This window comes from Odocoileus virginianus, chromosome 2, assembly GCF_023699985.2.
Source record: "Odocoileus virginianus isolate 20LAN1187 ecotype Illinois chromosome 2, Ovbor_1.2, whole genome shotgun sequence".
Taxonomy (NCBI): Eukaryota; Metazoa; Chordata; class Mammalia; order Artiodactyla; family Cervidae; genus Odocoileus; species Odocoileus virginianus.
Window position 1 is genome coordinate 1,021,221 of NC_069675.1, and position 25,366 is coordinate 1,046,586.

Here is a 25,366-nt window from a genome sequence, read left to right on the forward strand (position 1 = left end):
GGTGACCAGGGTAATGGGGTGAAACCAAGAAAGGACGTCCTGGAATTTCATATTAGAGATTGACTTCCTGACAGGGGTGTATCTGTCAGAGTGTGAAATGGACTCATCAGAAAAAGAGCTGGAGATGGATTCTGGTGACACTGCCCAGAAGGTTAGAAGAAAAGTTGATGAACAGGATGAACTAGCAAATAAGGGGTGTGTTGGTGGAGTGTTGGGCCAGGTGCGGGCCCGAGAAACTATATGGCTTTTTTGCAGACACCCCTTGAAGCCAAACGATATTAGGGAAGCCAGGTGTACACATGCACCTCTGCCTGTGAATCAGGAGCTGTTTCTAAAACTGAGCCTTTTGTCACCTTCTCACCCGTCATCCCAAACGTGACCACCGGTGTTCCTCCGAAAGCCTCTCCATGACTGTTACATCACGTTCTGGAGGTCACAGCCAGGACTGACACGGGTAGTCCTAACGGTGCACTTTTCCTGTTTTTACATCTTCGGACTTTTCAAATAAGTTGCAGAATTGTCATTAACATCTATACATTTCCCATGATAACAGTAGTTTATTAAAAGTGCCCGGAGATGCCCCTGCTGGCTCCTGGCGTCTTCTGGCTTGGATTTGTTTTTCCCCAGCAGGCAAGGAGATTTATTCCCATAGCAGGGGTTTCCAGTGTTGACAGTCTTGAGACCATTCTCCCTGGCTTCATGTACTGACTGGTTTTTAAAACAGTCCGGTCACAATGCTAGGTAGGCAAAGTCATGTTTTTATCACGAGGGAAGATCACCTTTTCCCAACTTGAAAGGACCCTGTGAATCACTCTTAGTTTTGGCTGTGCTGGGTCTTCGTGTGGGCTTTCTCTGGCTCTGGCTCTCGGGTCCTAGACTGTGGGCTCAGTAGTGGTGGCCTGCGGGCCCAGCTGCCCCACCGCAGATGGGATCTTCCTGGAACAGGGATCGAACCTCCATCCCCTGCACTGGCAGGCAGATTCTTAACTACTGGATCACCAGAGAAGTACCTACAATTGCTTTTTAAGAACTGCGTGGAATAAGTATCTGAACCAGAGAGGAGGCCCGGGCTTCCTTCAGATTCTCTAGGCAGGAGCCTCAGTCTCTGGGTGGATTTTTCCTCCATCCCCCCCTTCCTTCCTTTCTTCCCAGATATCTCCCCTTCCCCTTCCTCTTTGTCCTCTTGCTTTTTTTCCTGAGTCCTCATCTTCTCTTTCTTTCTGAACTTTTTTTTTTTGTAGACAATGTATATAACTTGCTTAAAAAAATATAAGAAAAATATTTTTGTGTTTTTGCTTTAAAAAAGAAAAAGACACAAATTAAACAGTGAAACCACCCTGGATATATTCATTTACAGGAAGAGAAGGCCAAGGGAAGCAGCAAATAGCAGAAACACAATTATTTAATTATTTTTTCCAATGATGGAGTGACTCAGAGAGGATGTCCCTCCCACCAAGCGGGCCATGTGTGGTCTGTGTTGGGTGGTCCTGGGGAAAGAGATGGTCAGAGCTCAAATGAAGGGAAGGAAGAGAAAGGCCATGGTGCGCTGGGTGGTCCATGACTGTCTGCTTCCCAACGCAAGACCACGGGCCAAGCAGGAGAAGACTGGCTAAGGAGAAATGGTCCTCAGCCTCCCCTGGGAGAAATCTTATAAGCTGCCTGCTGGAGGGACGGGCTTGTCTCAAAACCCCACCTTCTCTGCTCCCAGCTCCCACAGTTTGCTCTGAAAAGAGGCCTGAATCCTGCTCTGAGACTTTTATGAACACGTAAGCCTCCTCCAGGTGTGTTCAGCGCTGGTCTGGGAGGCTGAGCCCAGGGGTCGGATGCCCACAGGCCACCTCCCCAGTCTTTCCAGGGAAGGGTCGGGAGTGGGAGCATGGAAGACGGGAAATGCAGTGCAGCTGTTCGGACTCGCAACCGGCCTGGAGGGATCCCTGGGGGATGCTCAGGGACAAAGGAAAGCTAAGGGAGGGAGACCCAGGCTCCCCAAGGCGCATGCTGGGAGAGAGGCGCCTTCTCCAGGTGGGAGTGATGAACCTGTGGTTCGAATTTCTTCCTTCATGTAAGAACAAACATCCAATACTGGAGACAGTGCCCTCTTGGCTTTGAAGGGCTCCATGGGCAGGAGATGGCAACTCGCTTCTTGAACACAGATGGGGTGTCCATGATGCTCCAGACAGGATGCTCAGGGAGGGAAGGCAGGGTCAGCCAGCTGCAGGTGTCCTGCAGAGATTACAGAACGGCCAGACACACGGATCTGTGGACCGACAACCTCTGTGGAAGCGGCTGCATGGGCTGTGGGTGGGGGCTGCTGATTTGCACGGTGATGAGGTGGTAAGAAGGCAGCGATGTGGGTTGGGGCAACAGAGGTCAGCCATCCTTCCCGACTCTTCACTTGCTGTCATCTGCAGCCAGTTCACCGCCTCCCCCTCTCCACCGCATGGCTCCCTTCTCCCTCAGTGAGGGTGACAAGAGGATCAACCTCAGAAGTTTGCGGCAAGTCGATCATGAACACAAAGCGCCTGGAACGTGGCCTCAGTGAACGGCAGCTATCGGTCTTTGTCAACTCGTGGGGCCCATCTGTGCCTCCCCTGGAACTGTGGTGAGTCCCAGGCTCCTGCTACCTGAAAAGTTGCATCCATCTGTCACTTGTGGGCCCATCTACCAGATTCTTACCCAGAGCCAACTCGGACCAAACACCACGCTGCGAGAGGATGAGACACAATCAAGCTGGACCGAGCCTGTCTCGACACTGGTCACCCAACTACTCGGAGGCCTACGTGTTTCAGGTGACAACATGTCCCAGGCAGAGGTGACAGGAGGTGACTTTCAAACCACAGAATGACATTTGGACTTCCATTCAAGTGTGGGGTGGTGGCATCTAAAGAGAGAAAGGCTCACTCCATCTCCACCAGTTTCCGGGGTCACGGCCACCAGCAGGGCCTGGACTCTGGCCACCGGCACGGCAGGCACGGAAGAGGGCTGGGGAAGCCACGTCCAGGGAACTGAGGTGAGTCTGGGTTTGAGGACAGAGACTGGGCTTTGCTTCCCTTTGGCAAGAGGCAAATATAGATCACCGGTACCACTCCAAATGCTAGGCTTCTCACCGAATCCGAGTGAAAAATGACAATGGTTTCCAAGCGACTCCTGGAAATAAACTGTGGGTAAATAGCATCTACTTAGAGCCTGGAAACCCAGCTTCCTTTGGTTTGTGTTTTTAAATGCTTTGACGATGTGGTTTGCTTCTCTCCAAGAACAAAAAGAAAAAAAAAAAAACAGTCAATAAAGGCTGACAGGGCAGTGAGAGCTGCAGCTGAGTTCTGCTCATCGTCCGCCGTCACCTGGGCAGGGCGGCGGGGGACGAGGACAGCTGGTACAGACCCGAGATCGGTCGCAAAGGCGCCGACCCCAGTGTGGAGGAGAAGACGCCTCTCAGCAGGGGCAAGTATTGCCAGCCTGCGGTGGGAATGTGCCACGAGGCTGTTCTGAAGGAGTGCTTCTGCCTCGTCACCAAACGGAGACACTGCTCACTGCCAAGTGTGGACAGCGGCTGCTCTGGTCCCTTTGAAGTGATTAGGGCTCCTTCCCTAGAAACAGGTGACCCCAGAAAGCAAGCCTGGTGGGAGTGTCACATAATCAACATAGTGGGAACAGTGGCAAGGACAGAGGCATCCCAGAAGGGAGGCACACATGGCAGGGCCTGTCACCTCCTGGCCTTTTGGTCTGTGACAAAGGCCACAGGCCGGTGGGAAGGGTCTTGCCAATGCGGGAATCCCTCTGGTGTGCTGAAATGTTTGGAAGATTTCACATCAGGTTTCGCAGGCTCGCCTGCCCATTCTAGAATCATCCCATCAAAAGTACTTTAGTGCTGTCTCATAAGTCCTTTTTTCTTTATCTGGCCTTCTCAAAACTGATCCGTAAAGGAAATTGGCTGATTAGCTGTCCCTGGGACCTTTGTGCACCGACTTTGAACTTTGTCAGGATGTCAAAGGAACGGGCAGGATGAGCTCTCTCAGAATCTAGAAGCGGAGGCCCCTGGGTTTGGGGGACAGGGAAGCCCCTCTCTCCCACCCCTCCCCAGACTCCAGCCTTCCGGGTGCTCAGGCACTGGTTTTGGTAACTTCCCAAAGGAAAGCCACCACACAGGCAAGAAGAGAACTCTTAATAAATGAAGCCCAGTTGTTTTTGAGTTTAGAAAATGAATCAAATGGCTGCTTCTCACTTAGACAGTCACAGAGCAGAAGCCAGACAGCACATATTCTTGTCCTCTGCTCCTCGGGCCCCGGTTATGCTTCCTTTTCTAGCTGCTGTGTCAGGCCCTGGTGGGGACTTCCTCTGGGCTGGCCCTCCTACCTATATGGACAGATTTTATGCTACATCTTTAAAAAAATGATTAACAATGAAAGCCTTGGGTTTGGGGAGAAGCCCTTTGTAAAACAAACTATGAAAAGTAATTGATGAGTAGTGGCAGTCTCTGAGAACATTTTTTTCTGTACCCCTTTACAAATTCTGTTTCTAACTGCGTGTGAATTCCTGAATCAGTATCCTGAGGCTGGTACCCTTTGACCGCTACAAGGTGAATTAAGGTAGAAAGGTCCTGACGAACAGAGTTCTTATTTAGAATGTACATTTTGGTCCTGTAACATCAACGACCATTTCCCTTTCATTTTGAAAGATGTGTGTGGTCCCAGGCATGAGGTTGTGTGGTTCAAGGGTGCTGTTGGCTGCAAATTTCACTTGGGTCTGCTACGGCTTCTCTCAAGCTGAATTTGTCTTTGACCTTAATTTTCATTTTCAACAAATTAGACAAGATGAAAAGTTATCTTTGGTAAAGAGTGAATGAGTGACTAATACATTCTTTAAACCCATTTCTTGTGATAGTGCAGTGGTGGTGATTCACTAAACCATCTCAATAAAATGTAAAGCATGGATACATGGGCACTAAATAGACTGACAAAACTATCAAATAATGTTCCTGATCTGAAGATGTCTAAAGGCTGATGTTTTTCTGGGGTATCTTACTGCTCCTTCGAGGGGACTTTGCTGAGGCAGTTTTCATCGTGGTAAAGCTTCTCGTCTCACTCTGGGTTTTCCTCCAAGTGGACAGTGTTGAGTGTTAAGTGAAGAACAGTTCTTATCAGAATGTTGTTTCCAAGACATGCTGCGTGAATAGTGGGTCAGGGTTTGGAGCCCTCTCTGTTTTAGTAAACATCATGCTTGTCAATAGCCCTGTTCCTCTGTGCTCAGTTCACCGTGGTCTGCTCACTCTGCCACGGTCCCTGTGACCCAGTGTGAAAGTGGGCTTCAATTCCACTTTGTCACCCTTGGCCCCACTTTCTTTTTAGTTAGTCTTAAGTAAGGAAGTGAGAGGACATGGAAAGATCTGTGTTCAGTAAATAAGAGTTAAATCTTTGCAGATTTCTAGGCTGGAAATCAACAAAACAAGATCTGCTCACAGAAGTGGTTACTTCTAAACTAAGTATAGGCTGGAGATAAATCTGACAACCTCTGACATCTTTAAATGTCAAATCCACCGCACGGCATAGATGACATTGTACCTAATGATCGAACTCACTTTAAAATATACCTCATGTAAATACATTTTTTGTGAAACCACAAGCTATTTCTCTCAGTTTTGTTTTCAGCTGGCTTTGATAAAGAGATTGGTTGGCATCTTACAGCTAATTAAACAGCTTTCAAGCCAACATCAATGAAGGATTTTTAGACTCAAAAATATACTATGCTATTCATGATCCAGGGTTATTCATGATGCTTTTAATGATGCTAACAGACCCCGTCAGAAGGAGAATTATTTAGCTCAAACCGGAGTTTCCAAACACATCATCCTATTTCTGATGCTGTAGACACAGGGTCTGATCTCTGTCAATTCACCAGCACAGTAGGTTGAATTCATACTAACAAGAAAAAAAAAATTGCAATACCTGTGTTCCTTTAGATTTATTAATATTTAAGATATTGCATGTTTCCAGTTCTTGTAACATATTTCATTTGGGGACTAGAGAGCTATTTGGTTTTTTCCTTGTGAAAAATAGAAAATGCAATGTGAGAGACCTTTGTTTCCAGGGCAAAGATTCTGAGCTTTTTTTTACCCTTGTCTGTCTGGCATTTTTATTTTCTTTTTTCCAGAGGCAATTATTTCTAGATTCTGGAAAATTATTTCTTGCTTTCAAGAAAAAAAAGGTTTGGTTTCTAATTTTAATTTTACAGTAGAACCTGTACTAACTTTTAAAGCCAGATTGCTCTAACAAAATTGTTGTCATTTCATATACAACAGATTGACTCCCAGTAAAAATGTGTATCTAAAAAATGGGGGAGAAAACCCTTACTTACACCTAGGAATGCCTCCAAATATAACAATGGTATTTCAAAACCTTGGTGTTAACACATGCATTTTTGTGAAAAAAAAAGAAGAAGAAGAAGAAGAAGAAGTTAGCTAGTTGTAGGTGAAGTAACTGTGCTGAGAACACGAAATTTTCATATGGTAGAATTTACCTTTTGATTTTTACACTTGCCAAAAAAGTGGGAGTTTTGTTTTTTTTTTTTTTAAAGTGCTTTGACTCTTTCTTCCATGAAAGCTTCTGTCCTGTGCCACCCTGCTCATGAGAAATTCCCAGGTTACAGATACAACTGAGGGTGAGCTTGAATTTGTTCCGTGAGCACGGCCTTTTTTACTTGTGGTAAAAGAGTTTAAATGACAACGGTTCTGAAGAAAGTGCTTAAAGACCAATGTCATGTTTCACTCTTTCCAGATGACTAAAATCACCCTCATTTCCCAAGTCTTATGTCGGGGGAAGGGGAGATATGTGGTTTAAGAGTAGCAAGTATTGGCTAAGGTCAGGGTTTTTCTGAATGTGAATATTCGATTATGCTGGTTAAGGGTGAGGGCAGATATTCTAGGGTAAGAGACTCATACAGAAAATGTCTGAAAGTAACAAATTCAGGTGATTGCCATAGCCTTCTTATTCCCTGTCATCTTTCATCGTAGGGTTCATTCAAGGTTTTTTGGTTTGCTCTAAAATGCTGTTGCCTTACGCAAGTCAGGCTGCTTGCTCTCAAGTATCAGAACAGTCCCATAATATTGAAAGAGCTGGATCATAAAATCATAAAGTGTGTAAATTCTGAATCACATGTTTTAGGTCTGATGTCAAACAGCCTAACCAGAAAATGTTATTACACTGATACTGTGTTCGCTTCAAGTTTCCCCAAAGCTATGCTGATCACTCCCCGAGAATGCCTGAAACTCACCACAAATGAGTTCATCCTTAAGGACTGAAAATTCCTCCTGTTAAGTTTTCTATCCATCAGTCTGTGTTCTGTGTTCTTCCTGAGCTGTGCTATTTGTTTTTAGTTCTTTTCACTGTTTATCTTGCTGCCCTATGTTTTAGGAAGAAATGACTTCTTACTCTGTGGGTGTTTACTTTCTTTATTATCTTAAGAATTTTCAAGTAGGAATAGATTAGGAGAATACATATTTGTGCAAAGAACTTGGTGAGGGGAAAATGAACTAATTTTTAAATTGTTTGAAATCAGGGGACTGCTGGACTGGATCTTTTGGGGTTTTTCAAATTGTTCCTCAATTTAATTAGCCAAAGCCCTGAGTAGTATTTCTTTCTGATATAGATGTTGAAAACACATTAGTTTTTCTAAATGTAAATAGCAAGGACTCTTAGTATTGCTTGCAAAATCTAGAAATATCTGCAGGCTGTTGTGAACAATTCTGTCTCTTTATGGAGAGTTGTTTGGGCTTTTTAGAAACTCATTAAATTGATTGTGAGTGCCTGAGTGTTATCAGGAAAAGGAGCTTTAGAAAATGGTTTCAGAATGTGTCATTTTCTCCTTGGTTTAATCTGAGATAGTGTGTGGGCATGCTGATATTTTAAAAGGCTAAAAATGTACATAATGCTGTGCCTTCAAATGTGAGATAGGATTGCAAAGAGAGAAGAGTTTTCTTAAGTCTTCTGTCAGAAATTCTGCTTTTCTTCCAACTAATACTTCTTGGATTTTTAACAAGGAGTCTTTCATCCTTGTTTCATCTTCAATTTGTTGTTGGAATTAAGCAAAAACAAATTTTGAAAAGCCAGGTCAGCTTTCTCTCATTTTGATCTGAATACTGAATGTTTCATCAAGTAAAACCCTGTGTTTTCATTTTAACTAGTTCATTATTTTTTTTTAATGAAATGATTTGTGGTAGAAGACTGCTCTTTGGTTTCAATATTAATATATAAGATGAACTACGTGGGTGTCATTTATTTTCAGTAGTAAATAAGTGCTTAACCGATTCTTTGCCTTTAGCAGAATTTAATTGACTCCTTTAGAATTTGGCTGTGCAGGTTCATGCAGTATTTGATGTGTGTGGATGTAAAATAAAAATTACCTCTTGTGTCATTAAAAGCTCTTTTCGTGGTGTCCTGTGGTCAGAATCGGGGGATGTTGTGTAGTTGGTTTCAAAATCCAATCAGTAGGTTAATCATTAATTATTCTTTTTTCCAGGAAATTCTGCTTAGGTTATTTCAGAATTTGAATTTGCTAGAATTCTTGTTTTTAATCTTTTATGTGTGTGTGTCACTTTAACCTTAAAAAGGGGTTAATGTAGCAAGATTAGGTACCTTTTCTGTTTGTATTGTGGCTTCTTCAATTTCTCATAAACTATTTGGTAGCTAAAATGTTGAAAGCAGTTTGGGAACAAAATGTCTGCTTCAACCATGACAAAATTGGCCACAATTTGCCGATTGGGCTGATAACAAAAGCCAGCAACACAAAATAGGTAGAAAAACAGTTTGTTCGGTGATGTGAGACCACTGCAGGTCTTTTTGCATGTTATTTTTTTCATTCTGCTGTTTATGTTGTGCCGGCAGAACGTGGAGAGAGATTTTTGCTCACCCCTGATTTTGATTAACCATTTCATCCAGAGGATTTCTTTGAAAACTTCAGAAAACAAGCTGCTTACCTGGCATCTGAGACCCATTTGAGTTAAAATCCAGCTTTGCATCTCAACCCCAGGTTTCATCCCAGCTCAACTGCTTGGAAGGTATCTCAAGGCTCAGAATTGGATGTTTTCAAGCAACTCTTCAATTCCCCTTTTTTCAAGACTTGGAAGTATATGGCTGGGACTGCATTTCTGCAAGTGTAAAACAAAAACATGAAAGTTTGCAGCTTAAAAAAAAAGTTCTCTACCTGAGCCTGCAGTGGACCAAAGTTTTAACGACTCAAAGTACCCATTGCCTCTCGTGTGGTTGTTATTGTAAACAAATATTAATGTTTGACATGAGACAATACATTTTTTCAAGTGATAGGATGAGATAACAGGACCGTCTCTCTCCTCTCTGTTGTTTTGAATTCTCATGCCTTGAGTGTGTGTCTGATGCTCTTTTTTCTTCTTTTTTTTGTCTGAAAAATCAGATACTCCAGGGCAATAATTAGGATGAGGTTTATGTTTCTACTTATCTAATCTTTGTTTTCACAAATAAATACAAATAACTCAAACTGAAACTTGATGGCTTTGGTGATAATAAAATAGCAGCCACGGGGAAATTTTCTTCATTTTAATGTTCTTTCACAACCCACATTCAGTTTCGGTAGGAAAATTATTAACCTTTTCAAGAGCATGCTAAAACATAGGTTCACAATAGACGCCTGAGTATGATTTGCAGGTTTTGGTTCTATTTTGAGATTTTTGGGTGTGCAGAGTTTTTTTTTCTTTTTCTTTCTTTCTTTCTTTCTTTTTTAAATGGCTTTCTTTGACAGCGATAGTCATGACTTGGAGTCATTTCGTTGGTGTCTTTCCAGTGTGGGCACATTGAGAGCGTTTGTATTTTTTTTTTTTTTTATGATGAGGAGGGAAGATTCCTGTTTCCTATCCTCTTACTATTTCGTGCTATGAAAGAGGAAATGTTCTTGGGTCTCATTGTTTTTCCTCATTTGAATTCTTGGGTGGACATTGTGAGTTCCTGGCCCCTATTAAAGAAAACAATCCATTTGAGCCACATTTCAGGGGGGGCAGATGGCCCTGGTTAAGGGGTCCTACTTGACTCCTATCTGCCTTGGGTGGCCTCGTGTCCATGCCCTTCAAACCAAAACAAGGCTGGCCAGTTTGGGTTTGTGGTCCTGAAAGGGTGCCCAGCATGGATGGAAGGCCTGGGATGGTGGGGTCTGCCTAGCTGACTGCTGTTAGCTTTGGAAGGAGCGTGGGGTACGGTGAGCATGATCTGGTCTTGACCTGAAACACAGAAAGGGCAGAACGTGGGCCAGCAGGGGCGGACACGGGGGATGCTCTCAGAGGGCAGTTTCCATTTTGGTGTCTTCTCCACGTCTGGCTGGGACAGCCAGCCCCGCCTGGAGGGCCCTGGATGGGGCGCCGTCCCCCCCGTGTGTGGCAGGGCTGTGCCTCGGGACTCACGGTCCCTTTCTCTCCTGCAGCCCCTCTCTGTAAGTCCCCAGGCTGGCCCAGCGCCCCAGCCTACCTGTTCCCGCCACCCCTGCAAAGTGGGAATGGGAACTGCAGGGCCTTCCCTTGGTTTGTATCCAAGGCTGCCACTTTCGGTGTCGTAGCCTGGGGCTGTGTTTTTCTTCTTCTTCTTCTCATACTTCCTGTATGAGGTTAGTTTTTTTAAATGATAAACAAACTATTTTTTTAAACGTTTTTTTTGACCTGGCCATGTGTTGCCAGCTACCTATCCGGCTGTGAGCCTTCAGCCGTCAACCCCTACCTGTGCACTACCGGGTGTGAGCGAGGCTCCAGAGCAGAGGGGGTCTGTGCTCCCCTCTCCTCCCAGCGGGGCAGTCAGGTAGAGGCATTCTCTAGTCTCCTGTTTGAGAGAAATACCAACAGACATCATGGCTCAAGGATTCTCCCCAGGCAGAGCGTGGGGGAGAGGAAGGCTATGTGTGGGAGGAGAGGGCTTGGCCAGGAAAGACGTGATGTGGTGGGGGATTCCCGGGTACAGGTGTAGAATCCCACGGTGTCACTCCCACGCTCTGCAGATGCTCAGCGTCTGGGAAAGAGCACTAAGGAATGAGCCATGCCGGCCTTTCTTCCCAGGCCAGTCCAGACCGTGCTGCCAGTCTCAGCTGGCTCCCGGGCTGCCGGTTCTTCCCTCCCACTGCGGCGTCTCAGGGCAGAGCCATCCAGTGAGGCGCCTGGGGACAGCTGACCAGACAGACAGCATCAGTAGACAGCCGACTCGCCATGGTCATGGTCACGGTCATGAGCCCACGGCCCGGGCATCACTCCCCGCTGGTGATACTCGGGTGTGTGTCACAATCACTCGGGCACTTGTGAAAAGAGCCATCCTTGGTTCCCATTGCCAGAGTTTCCGATTTAGAAGGTCTAGGGCACACCCCGAAAAATCTGCACTTATGAAAATTCTCAGATGATACTGTTGGTCCAGAGGTCCATGTTGAGGACTGTTAGTTAGAGCCATGGGCCAAGGGTGATTGGAAAACCTAAAGGCCTAAAGATTGTTTCTATTTTTCCCTTTAACACTGAGATTCCCTTCGTGTGTTTTAGTCCAACTTTAGAGGTAAAACCAGCCTTTCAGAAAGACCTTTGCATCCCTTAGTAACAGTATAGCAAGGTTACCTAACTTTGACCTTTTACAATGTCAACCAGATTATAGATCTGCTATAATGTTTTTGAGGTTTAATTCTTTGAAAAGAGGATTTTTTTTTTTCCTATGGATAGAGAAGGTGACCAAGGGGAGGGGGGTGGTATTGACTAGACCAGGAAATAATTGAGTGAAGCCCAGTCCTTGGGTTGCCCACCATTGTTTACATTTGTGGAAACCTTTAGTATTAACAGAGGGAAGTATTTTATGGGTTCCTTTTGGTACCAAGAGGTGCGCAAATTTCCAAGATCCTTGGGGGTCAGGGTGAATCACCCATGAACTCCTGTTCATCCTAAAAGGTGGAGGAGCATCACGATCAGGATGCTGGACTGGAGGCTGAGTGCTACCAGGTACCAGCTAGTGGCTGAACTTCTCCTGCCTCCCAGGTGAGAAAGATGCTCCTGCAGCAGCAATCTGAGAGGGCAGATGCTCACAGAAAGCACACATCCAGACTAGTATCTGGGATGGGATGGGATGAGATCAACAAACAATGGACTACAGGATGCCGCTTGTGTTTGGGGCAGCCCTGGGACAGGCTCGCGCTCTGCTGATGGCGTTGTTAAAGGCTGAGACTTCCTGAACCATGGGTAGTCTGTAATGATGCATGGAACACTTCGCAAAAACTGCTTCTCGGGGAGGTCCCCTCAGAATAGGTTCTATGTCTGCTCGGGGTTGTGTGGCTTTTGTTCTAAAAACGGGGCCCTCCCCAGAAACAAGGGGAGGGGGCCTCTCAAGGGTGGCTCCTCTTTCCCCTGCCCTGACATCTCTCGTAGCACAAAAGCTGAATCATTGGCACAGGGGATCCACATCACTTATCCTTAAAATTAGTCTGCAAGAAACAATGATGTCTGCTGAGCGTGTCCTCTAGGTTTTCATTTTCTGAGAGTGTGCACCTTGGCATTGCCAAGCTTGCCACACCCTCCTGGCAAGTTTCAAAAGCTCAAAAAAGTTGGCTTCCAACCCCATCCAAATCCGATATGAATCAACACGAACAGGATGTGAGTGCTTGGCCCATCATTTTCCCAGGAGCTGATGGAGCCCTCAATGAATGTGTTTTGCACGTGGGTGGCTGGGGGCTCAGGTCCGGTGTTTTGGCACTGGGGTCTCGGCACTGTTGAGGATGTTACAGCAAGTTGAAGTGTGTGCTCTTCGCTTCCCCATTCCCCTGCCCGGGTACTTGTTGTTGTTTAGTTGCTAAGTCCTATCCCACTCTCTCTGCTGGCTCAACAGTAATGAATTGGCCTGCCAATGAATGAGTCTCAGGAGATGCGGGTTTGAGCCCTAGGTTGAGAAGATCCCCTGGGGGAGAAAATGGCAACCCACTCCAGTATTCCTGCGCTATTCCTACCACCTGGGAAGTAGAAGCTTGGATGGAATAGAGGGGAAACGCCCTGATCTGTGACCCATCCAGTCAGGGGTGGATGTCTGAGCTCTGTCCCTCTCCACGTCTCAGTTTTCCAGGCTGAGGACCCTCCTCTGCCACAGGAGCTGAGAGGGTGTAATCTGGGGCCTGGCTTGGGGAGCATCCAAGGAATCGCCTGGGCTGCATCTCAGGCCCCTGATAAGGACTCATATTCACAGTGTGGTGTACAGATGGAGGAAAAGTGGAGCTGGGTACCCACAGTGGGGAGAGCACATGGGGGTCCCCTGAATGCTAGAGAGCTGCAGGAAGAACACAGCTCAGTCAAGCTGGGAGTAAGAATAAGGGAGTAACGTGTGACCAGAAGTTTCTCTAGGAATATCCCAGTGCAAAAGAAGTGCTGGTGGTCTCTGCCCCATTCCAGGGTATGCTGGCACATGGGAAGCCATTTGTATGGTCAGCTCTGAATCAGGGGCAAGCCTTTTAGAGTCCCTGGGTGTAAAATCTTGAGTTCCTTCAATGATAACTGGACTGCCCGGTCAGTGTACAGTCACTCAAGGTTTGACTTATGCATGCAAAAACTCCCACACCAGCTAGATCAGGTTTACAGCGGAAAGCTAGAATTCAGAATCTAGCGATGATGGTAGGAGAGATCCAGATCTCATTCCCAGCAATATCTTTTCCAGAGTGACCCTTAAAAGACTGCCAACTTCCTCATTCTGTGTATCTGTAAAATGTAGGTTGACCAGATGACACCTCCCCCAGTTGTTATTTTGGTCCAACTCCACATGGTCAAGTGATGCATATCAAATCCTGCCTGGGCTCTTGCACTTTGGTTTTTCCTTCCCACTCAGAACTGGAGAGGAGCACAGGCTCCTTAGCTGCCTCTCTGTTTCAAACTAGAGGAACCAGGTCGCCCCTTCCACCCATGTCAGCCACTGAGGCGTGTCTTAGTTCCTGTTTCTCTTTGCCCACCCAGGAAGGCACTGCATATAAAATCTTGGGCCCAGATTCTGATATTAAGTCACATTAGAAAATGCTAGCTCATTGAACACACACTAGGAAACTGGGATTCCCAACAGGCTCAGGTGGGCAGCGTTCTACCCAGGATGTTAGCAAGCACACAGCCAGGTTCATCATCACTCAGAAAGGTCACTAGTATAGGAGGCTTATGAGAGAAAAAGAAAAAAGGCTGCAGGAGTTTTGTGATTCAGCGAACTCATGTGTGGGGGACCTTAGAGGGAAAATATTGAGGAAAAACAATACAGAGTTCCAAGAAATAAACAGACTGTCACAACTGCCCTGTGAGTGTCAGGACCGCAAGGACTCAGTCTAAGTGAAGCTCTGCTCTCTGTTGCCCAGTGGAACCTTGTCTGCAGAGGTTCCAGTGTAAGAGGGGTTCCACTCCAGATATGTTTGGGAAGCACACAAGGAATTAATTTAAATGGCTTTATTTCCTAACTTCTCAGGGTCTTCTGCATGTTACTGTGCATTGTGAATGAATCTCTTCCAGAAGGATGGAGCTTTTCTAAAATTATGCAGCACCCCCTGCTCCCAGCCTTTTTTGCAGAAAGTTTTGTGCCATTAACAAAAGTCAGGAAAGGGAAAGGGGCCCAGGCAGCTGGCTTTCCGAGTGAACTCAGGGTCGCATCCAGCAAAGATGGCATGTGGAAGGGATGACAGGGTGCGCAAGAAAGTTCTGAACAGTCCTGGGCAGAGTGCATCCCTTCTCTGACCATCAGTGGTGGCTGGTCAGAGAATGCAATGGGGAAGAGTGGGCAGGTGTGGATTTGACTTTGCTCCCATGACAGTGCTGTCTCCAGTTCTCTCTTCTCCTCCAAGGCCTGAGCTGCAGATTAAGTGCAAAGCCCACTTTTGGGGAGAGGTTGGACTATTTGCATTCATGAATCAAGCCATCCCTCTCTCTGTCTCTGGACCTGTCCCTTCACTTGTTTGGGGAAATTAAGGGTGAGTTTCCACAAACAATGTGCTGCTTGGGAGCCAAACCATAACAGCCTCAAGTGGACAAAGCAGTTTTCAATAGAATCATAGTCTCTGGAGTTATCTTCAGCCCTGTGCTGTCTCTCAGGGTCTTTGCTTGGACAAGATCCCCCCTTTGACCATCTCTGCTTCCCCCTACCTCGCTGAGGCTGCTCAGTACAAGCTTGTGTGTGCATAATGCTGTGAGGTCCCTGGGAGACTAGCTGTCTTGAATGGGAAGAGGAGAGGGGACCAGAAGTTCATACAGCATCCTCCCCATCCACCTGCATCCAACTACAATTCCATGGTGACCTGTTTTAAGTCTCTTTGGACCCTTGAAGAGAGGCTGTCAAAGTATCACCTGGGTCAATGCCAGGTTTGTCCCAGGGAGTCCTATCTGACTTCAGCTAGACCAACAAAGGCACATAGGGGAAGTGCCATGGTGTGCCCCAGACTTAGACCTGGACCCAGAGGAGGCAGAATTGACTTAAACTTTTCAGTAAACAGGCAGTGGGCTTCTGGGAACATCTGCCTTTACAGCCTCTTTCTGAATTATTTTTGAACAGATGCCCCGCCCACCGCCATCCCCACCGCAGTTTTTGTTGATTATCACTATTTGAATAGATGCTGATAAATTTGATTCCCCATCTTGCTGTGGCATTTACGATCTGTCTTTCCCTTTTCGGTTTCCATGTACTGGAGTGACTGTGTCTCAGTGCGGTTGGCAGTGACCTGTGTTTTTCGTGCATGTTTTTGTTTCAGAATAACTGGGAGATGAAACAGGAAACTTTATGACACAGTTGCTTGAAAATGACACAGGACTCAGCCCCTCGGCAACACCTCTGCCTGCTGCCCACAGCCGAGTGCAGGGGCAGGGCTGGCCCTGGGACCTGATTCCAACCGCCGTGGACTCGACTCTCAGTGCGAGGTGCCTGCCATGCGGTGCTCGTGGTCTCGTCTGGCCGCTTTCCTATGTAGCTGGCCAGTCTCACTGTATCTTCGTCCCTTTCCCTTCATTAAAAGCATAACTAAAGAAAAATGGATTGTTTGCTTATTGTTGCTGTTCATCCGCTAAGCTGTGTCTGACTCTTTGAGACCCCATGGACTGAAGCACTCCAGGCTCCTCTGTCCTCCATGATCTCAATAGTTCTGTTTAAATCTCAATGTAAAGGAGACCAAATGACGTTTGAGATTCATTTCTCTAGGACCACAGAGAAACCATGTCATAACCACACAGCTCATTATGACAGCTTCTAGAAGAAGTGTGTTGAACTTGGATCACTTATTACTCAGTCTGGCCTGCCCTGCCTTTTCTTCTCTCTCTGGAAGCCCTCTCTCGAATCAGTACTGGCAAGTTGACACTTGAGAAAAAGACTGGGAGATGTTTGGAAGCCTCTTCCCACACCCTCTCTGGTCGTGGCCTGGAGATGGGGCCCCGAATCATCACCAACCTTGAGCTTGCTCCTGCAGACGTCTGTCTTCTCAGCTGCCCCTCTCCCTCCCTCTGCACATCAGTCTCCCATTCACTGTCTCATGCCACAAGGGTTTTTTTGGGCTTCTCTGTGCCAGGTTCTGAAGACAAGGGTAAGGATGGGGTCAGTCTGCTTGGCCTTCCCAACACCTCTAGTCTACTTTTGCCTGAGCCTCCCTAGGCTTCACTCACCAAGTGTAGTGGGTGCTGGATAGTTCATTACAGACCATAGATGCCCAGATTTTTTAAACCCACCCTTCACGTTGGAGCCCCTGGAATTGGCAGATAAATATTCCTTAAAATGAGTAAACATCAGCGTATCCCTTCTGCTGGATCACACTCTCTTCCCCAGCTCTTGGTAGGACATTCCCATGCTCCTGGGGACCTGGCCAAAGAGGCGATTAGGAGCTGCCTTCCAGAAATTCCCATCTGTCTTTGTGTTTAAGCTTAGCAGACACACAAGAATAATTTAAAATGACTGTGTCCTACTGTTTCACACATTTCAGAATTAATTTATCAGAAGACCATGATGATCATATCAAAACCCCCCTACTGAACAGTATATACAAGATGAGTATCTAGGTCTCAGCCCAAATGTCCCCAAGTCAGGGGGCCTCTCTGACCACCTGTCCGGAGAGACCCCATTCCCTCTACAGTTACGCTGCTTGTTCACTTATTAGTTAGCCGTTACTCTCACCAGCCCCTCCAGATTTCAATTCTCTAAAGGCGGGCTCTGATTTGCCTCACCCCTCAGGCTGTCCCCAGCACTTGACACTCTGCTCAGGGACAAGGTATTGACTGGCTCCATCGTGACACTGCTTCTCTGAGTGACCCTGTGAGGCTGAGCACCTTGTATTCTAACTACTGTCTGCTGGGTGAGGAAGCTGTCAATCCCTTTATTCTGATGAGCTAAGGAGATAAAGAGAGTAACCGCAGAGAGGACCGAATCTTCCTGCTAGGTCGCTGCCCAGCAGGAAAGGTTGATCACGAGCCATCTGCCCTCTGGGTACCCAGACCCTCATCTGAAACCGACCTTTGCATTTCTTGTGTTGCTGTTGTTGTTCATTCTCTAAGTCATGTCCGGCTCTTTGCAACCCCACGGACTGCAGCACACCAGGCTCCTCTGTCCTTCACCATCTCCATGAGTCTGCTCAAACTCCTGTCCATGGAGTCAGTGATGCCATCCAACCAGCTCATCTTCTGTCGTTCTCCTCCTCCACTGCTTATGAATATCCTAAAGTTACATTGTGTTCACTCACATTCCAGAAGGTGACAGTGACCTCCACATCCCAGGGGAGGGATGTGCTGGGTGTCTGGAGGACACAGCTCCCATCCTTGTTCTGCCAGCCTTTGCCTTGGCAAGTCCTTGAACTTGGGACACCAATTTCCTTAACAGAACACTAGGAAGTGCGGGTGAAAAGATTCCTGAGGCCCCACTCGACCCTGAGGTTCTTTTTTCCCACCTCCCTCATTACATTTCCCTGGATTCTAGAAGAGGGAGAGACTATGCAGAAGAGTACCATGGAGCAACAGAGACAGCCCCTGAGAGTGCCAGGAGCCCAGGACTATTCATGCGTTTGTGGCTACGCCCTGTGGGTAGATGTTTGGAGTAATGGCTTTGAACCCAGGCCAGATGTTAGAATTACCTAGGAGTTAAAAAAGAAAGCTCACATGCCCAGGCTCCAACAGGACTAATCACACTAGGATTTGGGGTGGGGGGACTGATATCAGTATTTTTAAAACTCCCCAGGTAAGTCCATACTGTAGCCAAGATTCAGAATGATTGGTTTACGAAAGTATGGATAAAAATGGCAGCCACTGACCATGAGAATCCATTGAAAGCTTAAAATGTGACTGGTGTGACTGAGGAGCTAAAATTTTAATTTATTTTTATCTTAGTTAATTTAAATGTAGATAGCCACCTGTGACTTATGGCTGCTATATTGGACATAACAGATAATAGAACCTTCATATTGTCACAGGAAGTTCTATCAGGCAGCTCAGTCTAGGACCAGTCTGAGGCCTATAACTACCAAGTAAAATTATACTGACCCTCTTGAAAGAAGTGTCAGGTCATTATCCCTGTCTGTTACCCTGACTAAGGCCTGCTCTCCTGTCTTGCATCTAGCAACTAAATGCAGTGCATTTTTCACCTAACTTTTGAACCAGGGCTTGCACAGCAGCAAGAGTGGTGAGACGGAAAAAAATTTTAAATCACTGCAGAAGTCTAAGGCCCAAACTGAAGTCATTTGGCATCCACTCTGGCCATTTATCCAGTTACGTTTTTAAAGACCCAGCTCTGGAAAGGGAGATTTCTGAATGATTATTTATTTAATCAGTGGAAAGCTGACCTTCCAGAAAGAACTCTTGGAAAAGCAGATGGCCAGAAGAGGGATTTGGAGTCTGAGAGGCATTTAGGCTTTTGAAGCTGACCTCAGCTAATGCTGAAGCTGAAGCTCCAATACTTTGGCCCCCTGATTCGAAGAGCTGGCTCATTGGAAAAGACTCTGATGCTGGGAAAGATTGAGGGCAAGAGAAGGGGGCAACAGAGGATGAAATGGTTGGATGGTGTCACCAATTCAATGGGTATGAGCTTGGGCGAACTCCGGGAAGTGGTAAGACACAGGGAGGCCTGGCGTGCTGCAGCCCATGGGGTCACAGATTCGGACTGGGCTATTGAACAACAGCAGGGCAGCTTGCAAACTCTACCGACTTGGGGTTAGAGCTGGAGAAAGAGAACTCAGCGCTGAATCATTTTCTGCTTATCACTTGCAGTCTGTCAGATTTTTTCTTTCTTTTCTTGGAGGGAAAGCACCTTACAACAAATAATAACACTATTTTGAATTTCAGAGCTTTCCCTTTTTCAAAGCACTTTACCACCTCTGACTTATTTTGTCCTTACAACAAGGTCACCCTGTAAGCAGGGAAGGGATTTTTAGGACTTGTCTCACACACTGAAGAGCTTTAATATTATGGAAAGAATTTACAAGTAAAGGTGAAGCCTTCGAGGTGTCCTTTTGTCATTTCTGGCCGCACTCAAGTATGCAGTACCACAGCTGGGATCAAATGCACCCCGAGTTGGTGCTCCTCCAGGGGACTGGATTTGAAAGGAAATGTAGGGCTTCACATGGACTCTGTCTTGTTTAATCCCTGTCTTCCAGCTCGTGTGAGTGAGCCATTTTTCCTCAGAGGTCTGTGGTCTGTAAATTCAACAAATATGCTTTTAGTGTCTGCCTCCAAGCTATATTTTTTTTAATTGAAGCATACTTGATGTTGGAGAAGGAGATGGGCATCTGCTGCAGTGTTCTTGCCTGAGAAATCCCACAGAGGAACCTGGTAGGCTACAGTCCATGGGGTCTCAAGAGTCAGACATGACTTAGCAACTAAACTGCCACCACCATAGTTGATGTACAGTGGTGTGTTAATTTCTGTTGTACAGAAAGTGATTCACTTACACACACACACGCACACACACACATATTTCTTTTGCTTCATGGTTTGTCAAGGTCGCTGGCGATCGTTCCCCATGCTCTACAGCAGGCCCGTCTATTAAGTTGAATTGTGCCTGCTCAGAGCCCTCTGGGCCTCCACGGGGACACTGCTGCTCCCTCCAGTAGCTGGAACTGGTGCAAAACCAGCCACAGACCAGCATTGTCCCCTTGGAGTTTTTAGCCTTCTCTAGGTGTAGAGCTGCGGAGAACCATTTCAAACCACACTTGCCACAAGGGAGAGAACTCTGAATAGTCCGGCTAAGACCTCCAGGGTGGCCACCCTGGCCATCTCCGGCAGCCGTGGTGGGACAAGAGGTAGCAGGACTGCCGTGATGCTGTGAGTGGATTCCTTCGGGGTGCCCTTCCTGTCAAGCGTGAGTTCTCCTGGTCACACCATCCTTTGGGCCATCTTTTGTATCTTACGTGCATAGGATCTGATGAGAGGTTTTCAGATGCTTTACTGAAAGCAAGACACACTTTCTGGGGCATTCCCCTAATTGACTGTTCTGGTGAAGCTCGTCAAAACAGGAAACGAGGTTAGCATGGAATGACTTTCTCTTAGAGAACTCGCAGCGCTCCTCTAGAGACCACCACTTTCTTCCCCAATGCCTCACGCCTCTTCTGGGCTTGCCTGGAAATTGGAGCAAGTCTGCTCTTCTGTAGTTTTTAGAACCGGTTCTTTTTTTTTTTTTTTTTTTTTTGTATTGGGGTATAGCAGATCACCAGCACTGTGAGAGTTTCAGGTGAACAGCTGAGGAACTCAGCTATACATATACGTGTATCCATTCTCCTCCAAATCCCCTCCCGTCCAGGCTGCCACATGACACAGCAGAGTGCCCTGTGCCGCACAGCGGGTCCTGTTGGTTGTCTGCATTAAGTATTGCCATGTGTACATGTCCATCCCAAGCTTCTTAACTATCCCTTCACTCCATCCTTCCCTCTGGCAAGTCCTAGAACCCATTCTTTTAGGAAGTGGTGGTGATATTTGCTTGTCCCCAATTTCCAGACCCTCTCCTTTTCACCCCAGTATCTGTAAGGTGTTTGCAAGTTTCCCTGCAGTTAGATCTGCACAAACACAATCCTGGCACAAACATGACTAAGCTGAGGGCTCCAGGTCCTCGTCCAGGATGGATGTGGTCACCCTTGGGATCCTGGGCTCCGGGTGACTCTCCCCTCCTGCTGGGTGGTCCAGGTATTCCCTTTCCATCAGAGATGCCAGTAAGAGAGGATGAATCCAGTGGAGATGAAAACTTGGTGTCGGCAGTCGACGTCCCTCCCCTGTTCCCCACGTGAGCATCTGGCTCAGAAAGGCACCGTGATTGAAACGGCGGGGCTGGCTTCACTCGCGTGAATCCCCACGTCGGGTCCTGACTCTGTTTATCAAAAGCCGTGAGGGTTTCATAGTTTAGGTGCTCTGCCGCAGGCATATGGAGACTGGGGCTTTCTGACAAACAGTTCTACTTGAGATTTCTAGATTTAAATGTCTTTTTGTTAAGACTGAAGTACTTTCAAATCACGTTTGTTTGCTTTGATCCCGTGGAAGGGAATCTACATGGCGGAAGGTCTAGACTTGACTCACAGGTGCATGGGGAACACTGCTGTCTCGAGATGTGAGACCTGGGGTCCCTCGGGAAGCTCTGCCTGTGTGTGATGCTCTCACTACTGTAATCCCAGGACTCAGCTGGATCTCGAAGACATCTGAGTCCCCGTGGCTGGGAAGGGGCACAGCCCCTCCTTCAGTCAGGGGTCCCTGTTCCACTCTACCCAGGTCTCCAGGTACTGGCTTTTCAGCCACGACTGTCCAAATAGACAGATTAATAAAGGGGCACCTTGAGAATCCCACTCTTTGGGGATTCACATAATTATTTCCAGTTCTCGTCACCGGCCACAGAGGTGGAATTATTATTCTTTTGTTTCGGTTAAGAAAACTGAGTCTCGTTTTGCTCCAAAGCACAAAGCTAGGAATGAGATGGTGCATGCTGACTGAACTCCAGAGCAGTCTGGCCTCACCTGTCCTGTGCTGTTCCGTCTCTTTGTGTTTTATGAACATGTGCCGGCAGATGCCATTTCTCTCCTTGTGAAAGACTGTGAACCCTAAGCACCAGCTGGAAGATTCGAGGGCACCACTGAGGGCGTCCCCAGTGGCTCCTCAATAAAGAATCCGCCTGCCAGTGAGGACGACTCGGGTTTGATCCCTGGGTCAGGAAGACCCTCTGAAGGAGAAAACGGCAACCCACACCAGTATTCTCGCCTGGAAAATCCGTGGACAGAGGGGCCTGGCAGGCTACAGTTCAAAGGGTCGCAAGACACTCGGACACGACTTAGCAGCTGAACAACAGCCACAGGGCATCCTTGAACATGGGGCGATCGGAAGTCAGATGACCCCTCTGAGATCCTGGCTCCCTTGTGGGTGCAGCAGCTTCCCTGCAGGTGGGTGGCAGCACCCAGACGTTTCTAGGGCAACTCAGTGACGCCGGCCTAACGCAGTGATGTTGGTCCTGCCTCCTGGCAGATGCAGGTGAGGATGCTCAGTCACTAAAGGGCCAGGATGTGGACAGGTCTGTTCTCTGCAAAGTGCCTAATTCTCACAGCATGGTGGGAGGGTAGGTCGAAAAGGCAGAGGCCCCACCCGGGCCCCTTGGCACAAGAGTCTGCTTTTCAACAAGATCCCAGGAGACCAGGGAGCACAGCTGTTTGCTCTGCTCTCTGGGCCCCTTGAGGTCAGAGCTCTGTGGTCACACCTTTCACCTCCAAAGCCCAACATGTGCCTGCCTGACGTAGGTGCTACCGAACTTCTGGTAAAGAGAATTCGGTCTTTATTCTTCTGAGGAGCTTGTGGGGTAGGCGGCGTGGGGAAATCAGTTAGACAGAAGCTCCTGGGGCCCCAGGCAACTCTCCAGCCCTCAGCTAGCAGCAGCACTGTTAGAGAATCACTGAGATGGGTTAAGGAGCCGTGAAAAGAGCTCCACCAGGAGAAGCGGTCCTCCCTGCCCTTAAGAAGATGAGCCAAAATGAGGGAAATGTACCATCCCAAACTGTTAGTGTTCTGAATGTGTGGTTGCCAGAAGGGGAAGGGTGGGGGGAGGGGGAGTTTGGGATGGACATGCACACACTGCTGTATTTAGGATGGATGACCGGTAGGGACCTACTGTATAGCATAGGACACTGCTTAGTGTTATGTGGCAGCCTGGATGGGAGGGGGGTTTGGGGGAGAATGCATGCATACGTATATGGACACATACATATGCATACACATATGGCTGAGTCCCTCTGCTATCCACCTGAAACTATCACAATACTGCTAATTGGCTGTGCTACAGTATAAAATAAAAAGTTTTGCCATACACTGACATGATTCATGTCAGTGTATGGCAAAACCACTACAATATTGTAAAGTAATTAGCCTCCAATTAAAATAAATAAAATAAAAAGTTTAAAAAAGTACTGCTGTGCCTCCAGCTCTTACTGATTCTTTTCCCATTAATTTTATTATTTTTTTAATCTTTGAAGCCTCTCGAGGCAGTGCAGCACAGCTGTGGGATGACTGTTCCTGGTCCCTTTAGGGGAGGAAGCCTTGGGTCTGCTCAGGACAGCCCCATCCATGCCTGTCAGACATCAGTGAGTGCCTGGTAATGCCTCTCCACTCTGCCTTTCACTCTGAAGCATGTCCTGGTTTGGACTGTAAAATAGTGGTTACTCTTTCTTTAGGTCACATTAGGGGTGCTTTTTCATTTTCCCAAGAAGTTGCTTTGCATATGTGCCAAGTTGCTTCAGTTATGTCTGACTGTGTGACCCCGTGGACTGTAGCCCACCAGGCTCCTCTGTCCGTGGGATTCTTCAGGCAAGAATACTGGAGTGGGTTGCCATGCCCTCCTCCAGGGGATCTTCCCGACCCAGGGATCAAACTCGCATCTCTTATGTCTCCTGCATTGGCAAACGGCTTCTTTACCAATAGCACCACCTGGAAAGCCCAAGAAGTTAGTTGCTTTACAAACACTTCTCCTTCACACAGCCATCCTCTCTTCCAGAAGGAAGGGGGTTTGGCAGCTCGTCCCCTGTTTCCAGTGCCCCCGAATAAGGAGGGTCAACAACAACGGAGGGCGCAGGTGTGCGTGTACACATGTGTGTGTACGTGTGCTCGCGCACATGTGGTGTGGTCATGTGAGTCTTGTGGGGATGGCACACGCGTGATGTGGGCGCAGCTGTTTATGGATCATGTGTGTGTGTTCAGTGTGTTTGGTGTGGCCCATGTGCTTTGTGTGTAACTGAACGTGGGTCTCTGCGGCACGTGAGCACCTGTATCTGTGCATGTGTGGATGCGTGTGCAAAGTGGGCGTGGGAGTGTGGGGGGCAGTCTGTGATGTGTGTGTGCCGTCTAGTGTCTGTGATGTATGCGTGCATGTCTATGTTGTGTGTGTGGATTGTGTGGGGGGGAGGATATCTGTGGAGTGTGTGGGGGGATGGGTGTGCTTCTTGACCCCTCGGGGGTTGTTGGCAGCCTCCCTACAGACTCACAGGACGCCACAGATGGGGAGGCCTTGGCCCCTCCTGTTCCTCTTGGGGCACTTCAAGGAAGCCACTCGGAGAGGCGACACGATGGGACGCATAGGGACGGACGCCCTCTGGGCCTGGTGAGCACAGGCCTGAGCCATCTTCACCCCGGGGCCTGGGGGGCAGGCCCCGGCCACATTGTTCATGCCCGGCTGGTGACTGGCACATAGTAGGGCCACAAGAAGGATGTGCCTGCTCTGGAAGCCCCTTCTCTCTGCCCTGCACGGGTGCCTGGGAGCGCTCCTGGCTCCAGGGCTCTGCCCAGTGTCTGTCGGAGGAGAGCCGAGCGGCCCGCTCCAGCTTTGCGTCTCTGCCTGGCGCCCCAGGACTGCCGCCTCCTGGACAGACTTGCAGAGGCCACGCAGCCCAGCCTGGGGCCCTTCCCTCGTTAAGGCTAGGTTCCCACCATGATCAGCACAGCTGCGAGGTGCTGACCACAGGCGAGGATGGCTGGCCTGACCCGCAGCTGGCATATCTCCCTGCCTGGCCCTCGCCCACCACATCCTCTGGAAGATCATTGCTCGTGTTAGCAGAGGGGCAGCTGACTCTCCTTGAGCCGTTCCTTCCCGAGGCAAGAAGGACCCAGGAAAGTACTTCTGAAAAGCTACAGTCCTGGGGCTCTTCCTCTAAAGTAGAGAAATGGAGATGCCATAAATTTCAGCAATTGATCTGTTGGGTCCCAGGTCCGGTCTGCATGGTCTTGGTCTGCAAGTTTGATCTCTTTGAGTCTTGATTTCCAAAATCATCAACTGGGGAGAGAAATGCTCCCCAGGCTGGCACACAAGAGTATTTGCTGCAATGTAGGAAAGCAGTTCCGGACTCAGGCATGGAACCTGCATCTCCTGTGTGTCCTGCAGCGCGAGCAGATTCTTTGCCTGGGAAGCCCCCT

General features: G+C 47.7%; 1 long non-coding RNA gene across 1 annotated transcript in view; it reads left to right on the forward strand.

The window, feature by feature from the left end:
* LOC139037459 (uncharacterized) overlaps nucleotides 1–16,003 on the forward strand; it is a 62,052-nt gene extending 46,049 nt beyond the window's left edge. The window contains exon 2 of the long non-coding RNA XR_011490298.1: nucleotides 15,727–16,003. This is a non-coding gene — a long non-coding RNA (uncharacterized lncRNA). The remainder of the gene's footprint in view (nucleotides 1–15,726) is intronic.
* Nucleotides 16,004–25,366: the final 9,363 nt, after the last annotated feature.